This window comes from Rhineura floridana, chromosome 1 (assembly GCF_030035675.1).
Source record: "Rhineura floridana isolate rRhiFlo1 chromosome 1, rRhiFlo1.hap2, whole genome shotgun sequence".
NCBI classification, from domain to species: domain Eukaryota; kingdom Metazoa; phylum Chordata; class Lepidosauria; order Squamata; family Rhineuridae; genus Rhineura; species Rhineura floridana.
This window is the reverse complement of record NC_084480.1, coordinates 50,100,884-50,117,263: the sequence shown is the minus strand read 5'-3', so window position 1 is coordinate 50,117,263 and position 16,380 is coordinate 50,100,884. Positions and strand designations below refer to the sequence as shown.

General features: G+C 41.3%; 1 protein-coding gene across 8 annotated transcripts in view; it reads right to left on the bottom strand.

Moving 5' to 3' along the window:
• Positions 1–16,380, bottom strand: part of ZNF366 (zinc finger protein 366) — a 53,479-nt gene that overhangs the window by 31,550 nt on the left and 5,549 nt on the right. For 4 of the 8 annotated variants that reach the window (XM_061621189.1, XM_061621217.1, XM_061621227.1 and 1 more), the window contains one exon: positions 8,174–8,377. The exons of 1 other annotated variant lie outside the window; for it this stretch is intronic. The gene's annotated coding sequence lies outside the window, so the exon portion shown is untranslated. Of the gene's footprint in view, positions 1–1,101; positions 1,126–8,173; positions 8,378–16,380 lie in introns of those variants that run through there. 3 more of the 8 variants (XM_061621207.1, XM_061621198.1, XM_061621245.1) reach the window with 2 other exon arrangements.

Below are 16,380 nucleotides of genomic sequence, written 5' to 3'. Positions count from 1 at the left end.
GACCTTTTCTTCAGGTCAGACAGCTGGCTCTTTAAGAGACTCTAGTTCTCCAAAAGGTGCAGAGCATAGGAGAGGTGAACTGGAGGCAGAGGTTCAAAAGGTGTAAGTTCACTTCCAACTTTGTTGGAGCAAGTTTCTCACTAGGAGCTCTCCTTTGTGCTGAAACGACAAACTCACCATGCCCTGTGGGTTCTTTTGTGGGACCAGAACTGGACATAGTGCTGGTGATGGATCAGGAAAGTGTTCGGGTGGATTTAAGGAAGGCGTAAATCCACAGGATCCACAATATTCCCAGTGCCTCAGCACATCCCCAAGAGAGACAGAAGCATACACCAGCCCTAGAGTGGTATTTTTCCCCAAAAGAAGTTTTTAAAAAATGACTCAGAAAATGGGAAAAAAGAAATATCACTTCAGCCTCATATCTGACCTGCTGGTACAAGCCTGGCAAGGCACTGGATGCCTCAGATCCTCTGCCTTCAACCCCCCCCCCCGTGGGATTGTTCTGCTTATCACATTGTAAGTCATTTATATTACTTCCTATTGCATATTGGCTATCAGATGTTACCAAATCTTCAGATTTGAAATCTGGATACAGCATATTTATTTATTTTATTTATTGTTTGATTTATATCCCACCCTTCCTCCCAGCAGGAACCCAGGGCAGCAATATTAAATATTTACCAAAATATATGCTGAACATCTGCACAGCCAGATAATATTTGGAAGAAGATTGACCAATAAATTTACTCAGGGTTTTGATGAGAATTTCTTTTTTGGCAAATTCATTAAAGTTCTAGATTAAAACTAAGCTTCACAGTTTGCTTCCACTGAGGTTAGCGCCATATCTTTGTACAACTGGAAGGTAATCTGGACCTATGCTCAGTCATCATTAAGTATAGGATACTTTCTTGAATTGTTCCCTTGCTAAAGAGAGACTCAAAGCAACATGCAAAGTACAAGGCAATCTACCATGGCACAAGAAAAATGTACTCCAAAATGCAGCTTCAATACTCACTATAGTACTCTGGAGGCTGATACCACTTTCCACTCAAAATGAAGAAAAGCTACCAAAAGATATCAGGCTCCAATCCATCTACTTACCTGGGAGAAAGCCCAGCTGAACTTCATGGGGCTTGCTGCCAGGTAAGTGGCTACAGAACTGCAGTTTAAATGTCTTTAGAATCAAAAGCAATTAGGAAAATTGGCTGAGCCTGGAAACAGAACAGGCTAGCAAACAACTTTTATGGTTGGGATTGATGTACTTGCCACCACACCCAGGTAAAATTGAGTAGTTTAGGCTGTAGTCCTATGCAAACTTACATATTGAACACAATCAGTACAATCTTTTATATGTCTACTCAAAAGTAAGTCCCACTCAGGTAAGTGGGTACAGGATATTCAGTCAGTGGGATTTCATTCCAACTGAACACAGTCATGGCACACATGGTCTAGTCCAGGGACAGCCAACATGGTGACCTCCAGATGTTGTTGGACAACTGTTATTATGCCCATGGCCAAGGGCAAGCGATCAGGGGGTGCGTGCGAGCGGGCAGGAGGCAAATGGGCGGGTGAGTGTGAGGGAGGACAGGTGGGTGGATGAGTGAGCAAGTGGGCGAGCAGGCGTGGGGGTGAGTGAATGAGCAAGTAGGCAGGGGGGCAGGAGGGCAACCAAGCGAGCGGGGATGAGAGGGCAAGCAGCTGTGGGCGGGCTGGCTGGCGAATGAGCATGATTTACTCTGGAGATGGCAAGGGTGAACAGAGAGAAAGATTTTTTACTGCCAACCTGGGTGGGCTAGACCAGCTAGTCCTGAAAAAGATAGGTTTTTGCATTGCTATACTATGCCTGTTAGATCTGTGTGTGTGCAACTGTTTGGGGGAGCAAGGGAAAATGTGTGTCTGTTTGAAGGCTGCTGTGCTACAGTGGCACAAGGCAGGACAAGAGGTCTGGTACTGAGACTGTAATCTGGTTTAAACATGTCGCGAACTCACTATCTTGGGCATTGCCAAGTATGAGGACTAGCTAAGTGTTTTTGATGCAGAACTGTGACTTTGAGCTCCAAGAAAGAAGAGGAAGCCTAAAGAGAGAGTAATTAATTGAAAACTTGTTATAAAGGAATGGACTGCTTTTGTACTTGTGTTGTGTGGAAATGAGGCTGTACTATGACTATGCTGTTGATGATGTATATTTCAATGCCTTATTAACCTGTATCTGTTATTTCTTTATAGGAAAAGCTGTTCTGTTGTTTGTTTGCAGGTCTGGGACAGACATTTTTCTCAGGTAAGAGGGTGGTGTTATGGCTTTGGGGGCTGAGATAGATGATTTCTATGAGTGTCCTTCCAGCCTCTAATTTGGAACCCTGTGCTTGAGAAACCTACTCAGCTGGTCAGATGAGTCTCCTTTGTTAATCTAATAGAGTGGCCAGGTGAGCTAATGGGTCTGTCAAGTGCCCATTAACAGGCAAATGGGCCAGGGAGATCCTATTGTTTTTGAAACTCTTCAGGAGAGCCCCCCCCAGGCAAAAAAAAGAGAGGCTTGTGTTTTGAGTTGAGTGTGAGGAAAGGCTGGGAACTGGAGACATGCAGAAAGGCCTGCTTCCCACACAATGGTTTCAGGATGCCTCCACAAGCCTGATGGGAAAGCAAGATCTATTGGACTGCTAAGGGGGGCTCTCGATAGAGTGGGGGAGGAGTAGCGCTCCTTTTCCACGATCTGCCACGGATCACAGGGAGGGAGCTTCTTCCGCCCTCCCATTTGCTGGCTCCACCTACTTGTTTCTCCTGTCTTTTGTGGCAGCACGGGCTGCGTGTACAGGACTGCCATTAACCAAGATGGCAGCTGAAGTTTCCCTAAGGGGCTGAAGCCTCTGCCGCCATCTTGGTTGATGGCAGCGATGCGCATGCGTAGCAGCCCGCACAGCCGCAAAAGACAGGAGAGATGGAGCCAGCAAATGGGCGGGTGGAAGAAGCACCCTTCCTGCAAGGGATAGGTAGGTGCGCATGTGCAAGCACATGTGTGTGTGCGCGCATGCCCCGGGCCCTGGGACAAGTTGGTGCCCAAGGGCCAGCATGTCTGGCCCCGGATGTGAATTTCATGTTCTAGTCAATTCTAGGTTGAGGAACAAGATCTTCCTAAGCTCTGACCAGTTCCTGTATCTTTGGTTGGTCTTTGGTCCTGATATTTGGCTTGCCCTTCAATCCTGCCTTTATTTCTGACTTGTTCTTGGCTCCTGGCTCCCTGACTACTGGCTCTTTTTCCCAGCTGTTGGCTTATCTCAGACTTTGCCCAGACCTGACAGTGCCACAGTAGCTAAAGAAGCAGCAATGTGATGGGCATTCACATTTGCAGCTTATTTTATTTGTTTATTTATTTGTTAAATTTCTATCCTGCCTTTCCTCCCAAAGGAGCCCAGTGTGGCACCAAAGGAGAATTGCTTTAAATTTTGCATTGCTTTAACTGTTTTTGATTAATGCCGTTGGCACTGAAACCATCAGGCAACTGCTCATGTTCATGACCTTCATTGATCTGGAAGCAAGAAATAGACAGCAGCGAAGTCCCCCCACCCCCATTAGATGTACACATGCCAAGGCTATCTAACGTCTCACTTCTCTATTGGAAATTACCTTCAGGTACTTATTTGGACTACAGAATAAAGCATTTTCCCAACAAGAATCACTTCCCATCTTCATTTAGTTCCTATCCACATTACTAAAGTGGAACTGAAGATCTGACAACCCTTTTAAGGATTGATGAAGAATACAAAATAGAGAAACTCAGATTGACTTTAGCAGGGCAGTGATTGTATCTATGGCCGGTTCTACATGCAAAGATACAAAGAGTCATGCAGAGTAGTGCAGTTCAAGAAGCATTCACCATTCAAGACACAGTGTACGTGAGCCTGGGCTCTTCTATTGCTTCTAGCAACAACTTACATAAATTAAGTGTCTGAACCAGAATCATGTATAATGTTGCTGGAGCTATTACACAAGGCTGAGCCAAAATGAGTGTTTGCTTTTGTGAATATTTTTATCCTCTGCAAAAAGCACCACCATTTGTTGATTTGGCAGGAGGAAATTGTGCATAGGGACAAAAAATTCTTCCCTGGTACCCATTTTAAGTGAAGGAATGTTTCCTGCCCTCGTTCTGAACTGGATTTGTGATGTCATCGTATAGTCAAATCTGACTGAAATGAAATTCAGAGTAAAATGGTTAATTCTCCAGCAAAAATATATGCTAATGTAAATTTTTCATATTAATATCTATTTAATATTAAAATTATTTAATATTAAATAAAATATTTAATTATAACAACAACAACAATAAAGTATTATCTAGTAAAATAAGACAGTAGTATCATCACTAAACTCATTAGGGCTACACATTTTGGAAATCCCTCAAGTAATATAGTTTTTAAAAAACATATTTAATATTGCCGCCCTGGGCTCCTGCTGGGAGGAAGGGCGGGATATAAATCAAATAATAAATAAATATAAATAAATAAATATTAACATTTATAGTATTCAGACCCAAGTTATGATATATAAGTACCCTAGAAATACCCAAACTTAACTGATTAATCCATATAAATAGCCTGATCCCAGATTATTGATACTTTATACTGGATTTGAACAATGACTCATCTTGTAATGTTTCTCAGGAGACTGTTACTATGCCTGCATATTTGTATAATATTTTACCTCAATCTGAGCAAAAAAAAGATAACTAACAAGCCCATCAACCAGCCAAATAGTCTTATGTTCCTTTAAAATGAATTCACAACAAAACTGTTAAATGGCTGCAGATAATTGAGAGGATACACTGAAGATCTAACCCCAACCCTGTTGTTGGCAACTGTTTTTTCCCCCAGAAAGCGTAAACCTGATTTTTTTAAAAGGTCAACTTGTTTTTAACTTCTGACATTTTATTGATAATTTACATGCATATTTTATGTAAATACTTAGAGGTTTTTACAATTGTGGTATACAAATTCTGTTAAATAAATTAAAAAAATTAAATTGGGGTGGGGAAATACAGACTGGCATTTTGATGAAAGCTTGCACGTACGAGGAGCACTGGTCTCACAATAAGCACCCATCTGGAAGCACCCTGGATGTCTGCAAGTATACAGGATGACAGCTTAATCCTGGCTGGCTGGCCACTGAACAGGCTATATGGACCTTTGGTCTGATCCAGCACGGATTTTTTTATGTTATCATCTGTACCATAGGGCTTAACTACAAGGGCAGAAATAATGACTTGCTCTACTATAGCTCATTACTGACCCTGTTCTTCTCAAAGAAAGGCATTGGCATGGAAATTCCTTGCCAAAACATTCCTATGTCATTATGCACTATGCTTCTAAATATCATTTGCTAGGGATTGCATGCAGGAGAGTGCTGCTGTGCTCATGTCCTGCTTGTGGGATTCCTCCAAGCATCTGGTTGGCCACAGAATGCTGGACTAGATAGGCCTTTGGTCTGATCCAATTGGATGTTCTTGTGTTCTTAAGTTGTTTTTTGAGAGCCTCCATGGCTGTTATTAGGAAAATAAATCCATAAAATACTATGCAATGGGCTAGGATGGGTCTCTGTTCCCTCACTACGACTGTCCTATGCCTGACAGATCACAATACCCATGTCCATTTGTGACACAGCCATGCCACATCAAGACAGCAAACAGCTGTCCCCTTTGGGAAACAGCTTTTGCTTCCAGGAAGGGCCATAGCTCAATGGCAGAAACTCTGCTTCCCATGCAGAGCATTCCAGGTTCAATCCTCGGCATCTCTAGGTAGGACTGGAAAAGACTCTTGTCTGAAATTCTGGAGAGCTGCTGTCAGTCAGTGTAGATTGCCCTGAGCTGGATGGACCAATAGTATGACTCTGTATAAGGCAGCTGCCTATATTCCTATGTTCCCCTAGCTACTGGCACAAAAGCAGTGATTGCCTAGTGAGACAAGGCATTGAGGCCACGTCCCAGATTTTTTTTTTTAATCTAGTATTTCTAAAATGCATTTCCATTTTTTAAAAAAAGCAAAGAGGTTTACAAGATCAACAGTCATACCTAAAAAATAATTAAGGAGCAAAAAGAACAGAAGGGCACTCAGTTTAATAACAAAGCCTCAGAAAACTGAGAAACAAAACAGGCCAAAGCAAAACAAAAACGTCTGGATCTAAGACTGCAAAATGATATCGCCGTAAGCGCTGCTGAACTTCACATACAATCAGTGTAGATGGATGAATCTCCCTTGAGCAGTACAGCTACACTGGTATTATCTAATGCGATCATACTTAATGTATCAGCCTTCCCCAACCTGGTCCCCCTTGGTGTTTTGGACTACAACTCCCATTAGCTCCGGTGAGCACAACTATGCTGGCTGAGGCTAATTGGATGTATAGTCCAAAATATCTGAAGGGCGCCAGGTTGGTGAGGGCAGTATATACCATGCCATTCTAAAGTCTGGTTAACTTGGAACAACACCACATCCTTCCATTAAGAAACAAAGAGGGAGATTTCATGAAAGGAATCTTCAGCACACATATAATATAGTCCTAGACATGTTTATTTGGAAGTGTCCCAGTGCATTCAATGGGGCATACTGTACCCACAGTAAGTGTGTACTGGATTCCAGCCTTAATGTGAACACAGCTCTATACCACACTTACACATCCCATCTGTCACCCTGAGCCCCTCAGAGGTATGAAGCCTGGGCTTTGTGTGTCATATGAACACCTCATACTTATATTTTCGGCACCATCTTCTATAAATGTAGCCTTTTCCCTTAAGTCATATAAAGAATTTCCATTTTTACTGCACCTTAACTACATCAGCTTATTACCAAGTATTTGGTACCTGGAAAATCCCACTAACTAGATATTGGTAGGGTACAAGTAATGACTGAGCAAACAGAACCTTATGACTTGAAGCTTTCATTTATTTAACAAAATGTATATGCTGCTTGATTGTAGAAAACCTCTAAGCTGTTTACCAAAACAAAATGCATGTTTATAATGCAATACCATGCATGTCTACTCAGAAGTAACTCTTCCCAAGTTCAATAAGGCTTATTCCTAGGCAAATGGCTAATGAAATGCAGCTTTAAAACACTAAACCTAGAATTTACCTAAGAGACATATTAACCATTCGTTAATATACCGTATGTTCTCCAAGAGAAATACAACCACTTGCAACCGTGTCTCTGCATAAAAGAACTCCAAAAGTCCTTCATTGCTTATGATGCAATTCAGCAGGTTCACTGGGGTGGTGCACCCATAAGAATGAAGGGAGTTGATATGTCAACAATCAGCACATAAAATGCCCTGTTGTTCATATATTACATCCTCTGCTTTCTCCTCTATCATAGAAATATTGGGATCAAAAGACTATTCAGTCCTCCACATGAATCAGCCACAAGCAAAGAGCAGATAACTCTCGGAAGAAATAGTTCCAAGTGTCATGAGCAGGTGAATCAAGACATACTACTATTTTATGGAAGGCAACCCCTCCCCTGCTCTTTCCACATATATTCACAATACACACACATACACACTGACTACTAATTATCTTGAGCTATGGTTAAATTTCTTCTACACCCAGAATATGACTAGTCAGTCCCTGAGCATGTGCAAGAGCTATCTAATGGACTCCCAAAAAGGGATTGGGAAGTTCAGTTCCATGCCATCCAAAACCTTTCTACTTTCCCACTATTGAGGGCACCACAAAGGTATTTTTGTTTTGTTTTAACTTGCTGTTTTGGAACACTGAAACAGCTATACAAATTAGATTTTGCCAGAGCAGACATTCGCAGAACTAAATGACATTTTGGTGCTTTGGGGTGAGCAGTCCATTATGATGAATGGAGTTGTAACATTCTGTAATCAGGACACTCATTTGGTTTTATGTGGCTCGGGAACAGAACGATCATAGAACAATCCCTTAAAAGAAGAGAACTGTGTAATCTTAAAAATACACCAAGAGACTTTGAACAGTTCACTTTTGCAAAGATTGTCTATCTTCCTCTAATTGCTTGCGTTGGTAAATTGAAACCTGGAGTACAGCTCATAGTGGAATAAAGAAACACTAATGTCCAGCAGCCTGAATCAGTGTTGTCCCATTATATTTCTTTCATTTATTATAATTTCTCATGTTACATCCAGTATGTTGGGAAGTTTAACTTACCAGTTGCTGACACTGCAGTGATGATGGGTGACCCAAGGTCTGTACCTGCTCCCTAACTGGCAGCTTCTGATGCTTCTCATGTAGGAACTGCAGTGAAATTAGAAAACAAGGAGGGACAGTGTTCCAAATGACTTAAGAAAGAGAACAGGAACAATCAGTTCGTGCTGTTTTTCTTCTTCTTCTTCTCTCAGATGAGTTCTGTACCTTCAGAAAGAAGGAAGGAAGGGAGGGGAGAGGAAGTCAACAACCCTTAGCTTTCCTGCAAAAAAAATAAGGAAACGGCAGATAGCCATCTCGTTTTCTCTCAAACAAAATGGTTGGAAAAATAAATATCACCAAACCAAAAGAAATTCCTCAAGTATTATATCTTTATGATGCATTTCGTAGGGTGTAATTTATAACTCGATGGGTGGAATGCCATCAAAACAAACACAATGTTCCAAACGTAGAGCGTTGCTTTAGGACTAAGATGCCTATATCTAGAAACAATTTCACAGCCCTGGCCAGAAGAATAGAGACAGTGAAAATACTCAGGCCAATTCAAAGATGAGGAAAAGATCTTGATGTACACAAATAAAACCCATGCCCATTAAAAAATAAATATATATGAAAGAAAATGAGTTTGTTTTTTGTTTGTTTTGTGAGATTAACAGATATATCCAAACTGTAATCATAAACATGTTTACTCAGAAGTAAATTACATATGTGGCTATGCACTTATTCTTTAAAGAAAAAACATTAAGGGCTCCAGGCACTTTAGAGCAGGACAGAGGGGAGCAGAATATGCTACTTGCCATAAGTGCTATCCAAAAAGATTCCACAACAGTTACACCAATATCATTTATTGCACTTATTGCAACAGTGCTAGTCAGAAGATTTATGTAACTTTAATGCTGACAACGAGGACATTGAACTTTTCAAGGATTATCAATACCTCGGCACAGTCATTAACCAAAATGGAGACAATAGTAAAGAAATCAGAAGAAGGCTAGGAATGGGGAAAGCAGCTATGAGAGAACTAGAAAAGGTCCTCAAATGCCAAGATGTATCACTGAACACCAAAGTCAGGATCATTCAGACCATGGTATTTCCAATCTCTATGTATGGATGTGAAAGTTGGACAGTGAAAAAAGCGGATAAGAGAAAAATCAACTCATTTGAAATGTGGTGTTGGAGAAGAACTTTGTGGATACCATGGACTGCAAAAAAGACAAATAATTGGGTGTTAGAACAAATTAAACTAGAACTATCACTAGAAGCTAAAATGATGAAACTGAGGTTATCATACTTTGGACACATCATGAGAAGACATGATTCACTAGAAAAGACAATAATGCTGGGAAAAGCAGAAGGGAGTAGAAAAAGAGGAAGACCAAACAAGAGATGGATTAATTCCATAAAGGAAGCCACAGACCTGAACTTACAAAATCTGAACAGGGTGGTTTATAACAAATGCTATTGGAGGTTGCTGATTCATAGGGTCGCTATATGTCATAATCGACTTGAAGGCACATAACTCTCACACTCATAGTGAGCTGTCAGAATTCTTCAAGATTGGTGCTTTAGAGACTGAGGACTTTTCTGTTCAGATTTCTGTGCATAATGTTTGTCACACTGAGATTTCTGAAATTGCCTATATGATAAGGATGACTTTTAAAAATTAACTCCAGACATTGAAGCCTTATGTCTAGTAACTTGGCCAGGTGTTGCCAGCATGGTGGAGTAACTAGCTAGACTGTCAGACTAGGAATCGGAAGACCCATGTTCAAATCTTCATGCAGCCACTGAGGTGACCTTGGGCCACTTTCACTCAGCCTAGCCTACCTCCCAGGATTGTTGTGAGGGTAAAAGTAGAGAAAGTACCAAGCATACCACCTTGAGTTCCTTGGAAGAAAGGTGGGATGGGAATATAATAAACAAACATAAAAATATTTTAGTTAAAAGACACTGAATAAACCAATTTTGTGGGAAAGCCTGTAATGCATCACCAGTTATGGTCTAGACAAGCAGCTCCTCATGTGATAAGACTGTACCTCAGATGTATCCTGGAGCACAAATAAAAGAATATATATTTGAATGCCCCAGTTCCTGGCCAAATATAGAAAATTAACGTGGGGGAGAAGACTAGGTAAGAGAACAAGTGGGACCTGCAGGGAGAATTTCTGTTCAGTGCCCCCTACCTGGATCATCTATTCTACTCCCCCTCCCACACAACTTTCTCTTTCTCTCCACCCCCAACAATTAGTTAGCATTCTGTGGCCACTGAGCATGCTCGGTCCACTCCTCATTGGCTTTTGGGGGGATTCACCCCCTTCGGGTTTTTTATAAAGACTTTCTGTACTTCTGCAAACCTTGGAGTTTTCCCAGTCCTGCTGATGCCTCTCTTTTACTCATGGAGGACTATATAAGCAATGGCACCCATGCTTGAGCATCAAAAATAGAAGGAATTATGCTTCTTCCTGGCACCATACATTTAAAGCACATTATTTCTCCACAAGAAACCTGGACACTTTAGTTTACCCCTTACAGAGCTACAATTCCCAGCATCCTTAACAAACTACAGTTCCCAGGATTCCTTGGGACGTCATGTGCTTTAAATATGTGGTGTGTAGGCAGCCCATGTTCCATTGGGAAGGAAAGTGTTTTTTGTTGTATTTTGTTTTCTAATGGAAGCATCAACCAGTTTTGGAGTCTTCAACCTACAATAAGGAGTAGTACATCCCAGGAATAGTTTTCGATGCAATAAGATTATATGTGCCCAACCATACGTAATCTCAAAATCCACGTTTTCCATATTCGGTTGGTGGCCTCAAGATTCATACATGTTCTGTTTATGCTCGGAATTATTTTTTAAAATCTGAATTTTCACATCCATACACATGGACATTAATTTTTTTTTGTCTAATTCGCTTCTGCATTAGTTATACCCCTAAGTCCACTCCTTTACAGTGATTGGTCCAGAATGGTACTTTGCTTTTCCTGCCCTTTTCTGGAAGAGTGCAAAAACATATATCTGACTTTTTAAATTAATGTGCATGAGCAGGTTTGCCATGTTTTCAATGAAGTCTATTGGCCTTTGTTTGCATAATATCACAAAATAGCTTTTAAGTGGAAATGTGATTCATTAAACATTTGATTTTACATTCGATTGCAAAAGAGCAGTTAAAAAAACCAATACAATATAGCTACAGAAACCAGTAGGAGGAAGTACAGTACCCTGGTTCAGTACCAGAAACAGTAATGAACTGTAAGGAAGAAGTAGGAGGCATGGACAGAGGGTGGATCTAACATCATCTGCACATAATACAAAAAAAGTGAGGCAAGATGTCCTCACTACAGAGGTTAAAGAGGTTAATAATCTGGACAGAAAAAAATAATCAGTTTATAGCAGGGTAGGGTAAGTGCAGATATAACCAGGAGAAAGTCTGAAATGGTGGGGAACATCATATGGATACTGGTGAATTAATGGATATACAAGGGGATTAGATTGCAGATTAAAAGGAGGTATGGATGGGCCTTTATGTGAAAACATACCCGAAGACAGTCAGGATTGATGGTATGTACAAGAAAATGAAACAATGAGAACTATCCCCACCCCCAAACAGATAGACTGATGAGAATGTGTTGCATCCCCACTCCTATAAAGGCAGGGCATTTTATATGCATGTGAACTAGTAAATGAACATGTGTCAACCTTCAAAGCAGTTATCTTCAGTAGTAGCTAAAAGAGGATATCAATCAGAATAATGCAGATGAAAACAGAACAGAGCCCTTCAGTCTGTAGCATTTCCTCAAAACAAAAAAAGGTTAGGATAGTTTTGAAGCATAGTTTGCTTAGACTAGCATTCTTTAATGAAACAGCATTCTGATGAAGCTTGCAGCATGCAGGGATGGGGGAAATTCATAGACTCAGAAACAGATCAGATGGGGTTTGGAAATCTTAACAATGAGCTTTTGTTTGATTGTGGATAGAGACACACTCACTGTTCTGCCAGTTCTATCTATCTCCACCTCTCTTTTCTGAAAACAGAGGCACGTGGCACTAGTCAAACCCCATCCCCATTTACTGTAACACCTGGTGGGATCGAGTGCTGTTTTCAGAAATTCAGCTTCAAAGAGATTTCACACCTGATTGGCAGATCAACCCAATCCCCCTCCATGTGTGGCCAATGGAAACACATTGCTGTAGGCGACTAGTGTGCTCACAGCCTTAATCTCTAGCCATTAATTAGGATTACTGTAGAGGAATATAAAGAGCCAGATCTAATTCTGTTCATCACTAAATATGAGAAAATATAAATACATAGCAAGGAAAATCAATGCAAACAGATGTATCCTCACATCACCTGTTAAAGGGACAGTGTGTCTCTGAATTGTAACCAAATATTCCGCAGAATAATAGGATAAATAAAATTATATCTTCAGCTGGAACAACCAATTTAAAAATAACGCCATGCCAAAGAAACATCTTTGTGAAAGTCTGCAAAACATTCTGCTACTAGAAAACTAGCACATAGGGAGACGATCTATAGTCCTCCCCCTAAACATGCTAGTTTTCCATAGGCAGACAAGCATTGTGGCTATGCAAGTGTCACAGACATCTGCTCCCTGGTGATAAGCAACTAGGGATGAGCAGAAGCAGAGTACTCACTTTGTGTGATTTTTAAGGATCATATTGAAGGGAGGAGATCTGCTCTTGAAGCTGATTTGGAGTGATGACCATCAGTGATCTGACTGGCTAGAAACATCCACAGGAGCAGTCCAGGAAAGACTGCCCTAAGTCTCAGCTTCATTGGCCTCAGTGACATCATCACATAGCCACAACTGATTGGCTACATAGTATCACGTCATCATTACACAAGGCAGTAGTAGAGTAGCTCTTGCCAAAAATTAACAATCATGCAGATCAGCTGTTTGGCAATGCAGGGAAGCGGGGAGACTAAATCGCCAGTTTTCTGAAAGCCCTAACAACTAGACCGGGGCACATACCACACTCAGTTTCTGTCCTTTTCCTGTACAGTTCCTCATCCAGGTAGGGACAGACAGACAGAAGCCTGCCTCCATGTGCTTTTCCCCACATTGCTGCTTTTCTAAACAAGTTGTCTTGTTCATTTCCATGAACGTCCAGCATTGAATAAACACACAGGCTCTCTTTCAGCGTTCTGTTACAAAAAGCGAGCATTCTGACTCCTACGGTGAGTCATAAATCATAACGAGCAATAAATTACTTTAATTCTGCTGGGATGAAAACACAAACAATAAGGCATTGCGGGTTGTGTCAGAGTGTGTAAGAACTGTGCATGAAGCGCTGGGTTCCAAATCAGTGCAGTGGGACGTGCTCAATATTTAATTCCCCTTCTTGAGGCTGCCAAAGGAGATGGTGAGGGAAGCTCAGAGGAAGGTGAGGCAGAAAATATGCTGAGGCATAAGTAAGGAAGGAGGAGGTTGTATATCATGTAACTTGAAGAGCAGTGGACAAATCTGTCCAATAGATCAAGCCGCCAGCCGTTCTGCTAGGTCAGCTTGTAATTTCAAGCACATGGGAGGGCAAAAAGACAGAAAGACCTAAGCAGTGTTCTCATACCTCAGGCAAACTAATTGGCCCTGCTACTAAGGAGCTACCCCAACTCAGTGGTGGCTGGTGGCTTCATGTTAGTGGGACAGTGGAATCCACTCTGTGTTTTCGTACCTTGGACAGCTCCTTGAAAGTTTGGACTAAAACCTGGAGTGGATTCCACTGCCCCACTGACATGGAGCCACTAGCCGCCACTGCCCAAACTGAAGACAAAAAACAGACTGATCACACATTATAGCAGATCTATCAATTACAATGAATTTTATTATAAGCACTTATTTTAAAAATGTACAATGATATGAATGTCTAAAAATGTAAAATGTTGCAATATAGTTACAATGAAAAATGTGTGAAAATGATACATATATTAGGAGGGAGAAATAAGCTTCTAGTAATGTCCTAGTTGATGACAAACACAAGCTGCCGGCAATACTTTTTAGAACTAGACTGAGGAACATACCACACATGCAGCTATCAATTAACTGTATCCAGGTAGGGATACTCAGAAGTGTGCCTCTGCATGCCCATTATGAACATTATGGTTTAGAATTACTTATCCCCATGGGATAGATAAATCATCTGTAGATATCAAAGGTTTGGGAAATTCCACCATGGGATACTACTGTGTCTGTCTCAAAAGGCATTTCAGTATAATCAAAATGGTGCACACCTACTTTTTACAATTATAGAAATACCAGGGGAACCTGAAAGGCACTCCAGGTGAAATTTGCCAGGTGGTTAATAGCACTTATGGTCACTCAGGAGTAGGGATGGGTGAATCTGTCAATTTCAGTTTCTCTCCATTTCTTAAATTTAGTTCCCTGCATTTCCACCCCAATTTGCCTTAAAAAAAAGTCCTCATGAAAATTCACTAGCATTATGTGTGAATTTGTCCTAATATACACATTTTTGCATATTATTTTCACTAATACATGCTAATTTTACCCTACTATATACATTTCTGTACATGTTACTCGGGTGGAGAACTGCATTGCAAAATTTGGAAAAGTGACTTTTGAAGGATGGTTGACTTTCAGTTTATATATTGTTTCAGAAAGTGCAAATTAGGTAAGTTCACCTTCAAGTGCTAACTGAACCAAATTTCTTCCCCATCCCTATCCTGGAATCTTCTGCTACCACTAATATGCATTCCCCTCTTCATCTTTCATACTATTGATGTCATGACCATTGGACGCCCATCCAGCTAGTGTGGGAGAAGGGACTCCCCTAGGTTCCTAGCCTATGTGTTCGTTAATACTACCCAGCAATCTGATGGCATTCCATCATGATGTGGTTGGTAACACTGTTATATACAACCTCTTGTTTCTATAATATCCACCTGCTTGCCCCCCTTCAGCCTCCAGTGAAATGGCCAATATTGGGAGAAAGAATTATCTGTTTCACCAATTCCTCATCAGTTTCTATGCTTTAACTAAAACATTACTACATATGCTAAAACTGTCCCTTCTGAGGAAAGTGTGCACCCATGCACGCATGCACACACACACACAAAACTGAGAAGACTTTCCTCCAAATGTGGCAGTTTCATCAGAGACAGAGAGGGCAGGCAGACTGAAAGAAATGGCCATGCTACAGATATCCTTTGTTATAGACAAGGAGAAATTGTGCAATAGTGCAATCCAAAACCAAGATCCACCTGGTTTTGGCAGATCTTGGACTTTCCTGGCTGAGCTGACACTCAATCAGGCCTATGCTGGCATTAGTCCCTCATCCTAGCTCAGCCAGGATTTAGCCAGCAGAACTTAAGCAGATGTAAGTCCAAAGGGGGGGGGGCATGACAAGGCAAGGAGAGATTTACATCTATTCCAAACCCTGTTCTGCTCAATTATGTGACTTACAGTCCAATCCTCAAAACTCAGGTCCACACTCACCTGCTAACAGTAGGCCCTCCCAATAATTTATACAAGCCTAAATTACATCGGCCTAAATTCTGCCAGCTTTTTACAGTTAGGATTGATCTGTAAGAGATCTAGGGCAGTTGACAGGGACCAAAAAGATTCTTTTGTATGGGAGTGCAAAGGGAATGTGAAAAAAGACTTTGTTAAAAACGTATACAATACTATGGGGGAAAATGGGAGGTGGAGAACTAAAGATATCCTTCAGACAGAATGCATCTGTTTATGGTTGATGCCAAAAAGAAATGCAAGAATATTGTCATTGCACTGTAAATCCACCATCCTGCATGGCCTTCAATCAATTATCTAAAAAATGATACAAGAGCATTTAAAATTTCTGGCAATCACACATGCACATCAACAGTAGGAGAGAGCGGTTCCAAAGTGCTTTTTAGGAGACACGTGTGAAATCGTGGTTTAAGAGGGGAGAGGAAGATAACTCTAACACATGGCGTGTATGTGGGGGGAAGATAGGCAGCCTGATGGGAAGGAAGGGATGTATAGAGGCTGTATCTGTTGAACAGCAGCCAAGGGGGAGGAGTGCCCCGTACACTAACTGGCAGGAGATGCAAGGTAGCAGGGGAAGCTTGGGGTAGCTGGAATCACCACCATGCCAATGGCTGCTGACTGGCTCAGAAGCATCTGGAATGGGCAGAGGTGCTGACATCAGCAACTCACACTCGGGACTCCTAGCCAGACAGCAGCCCGCACTTCAC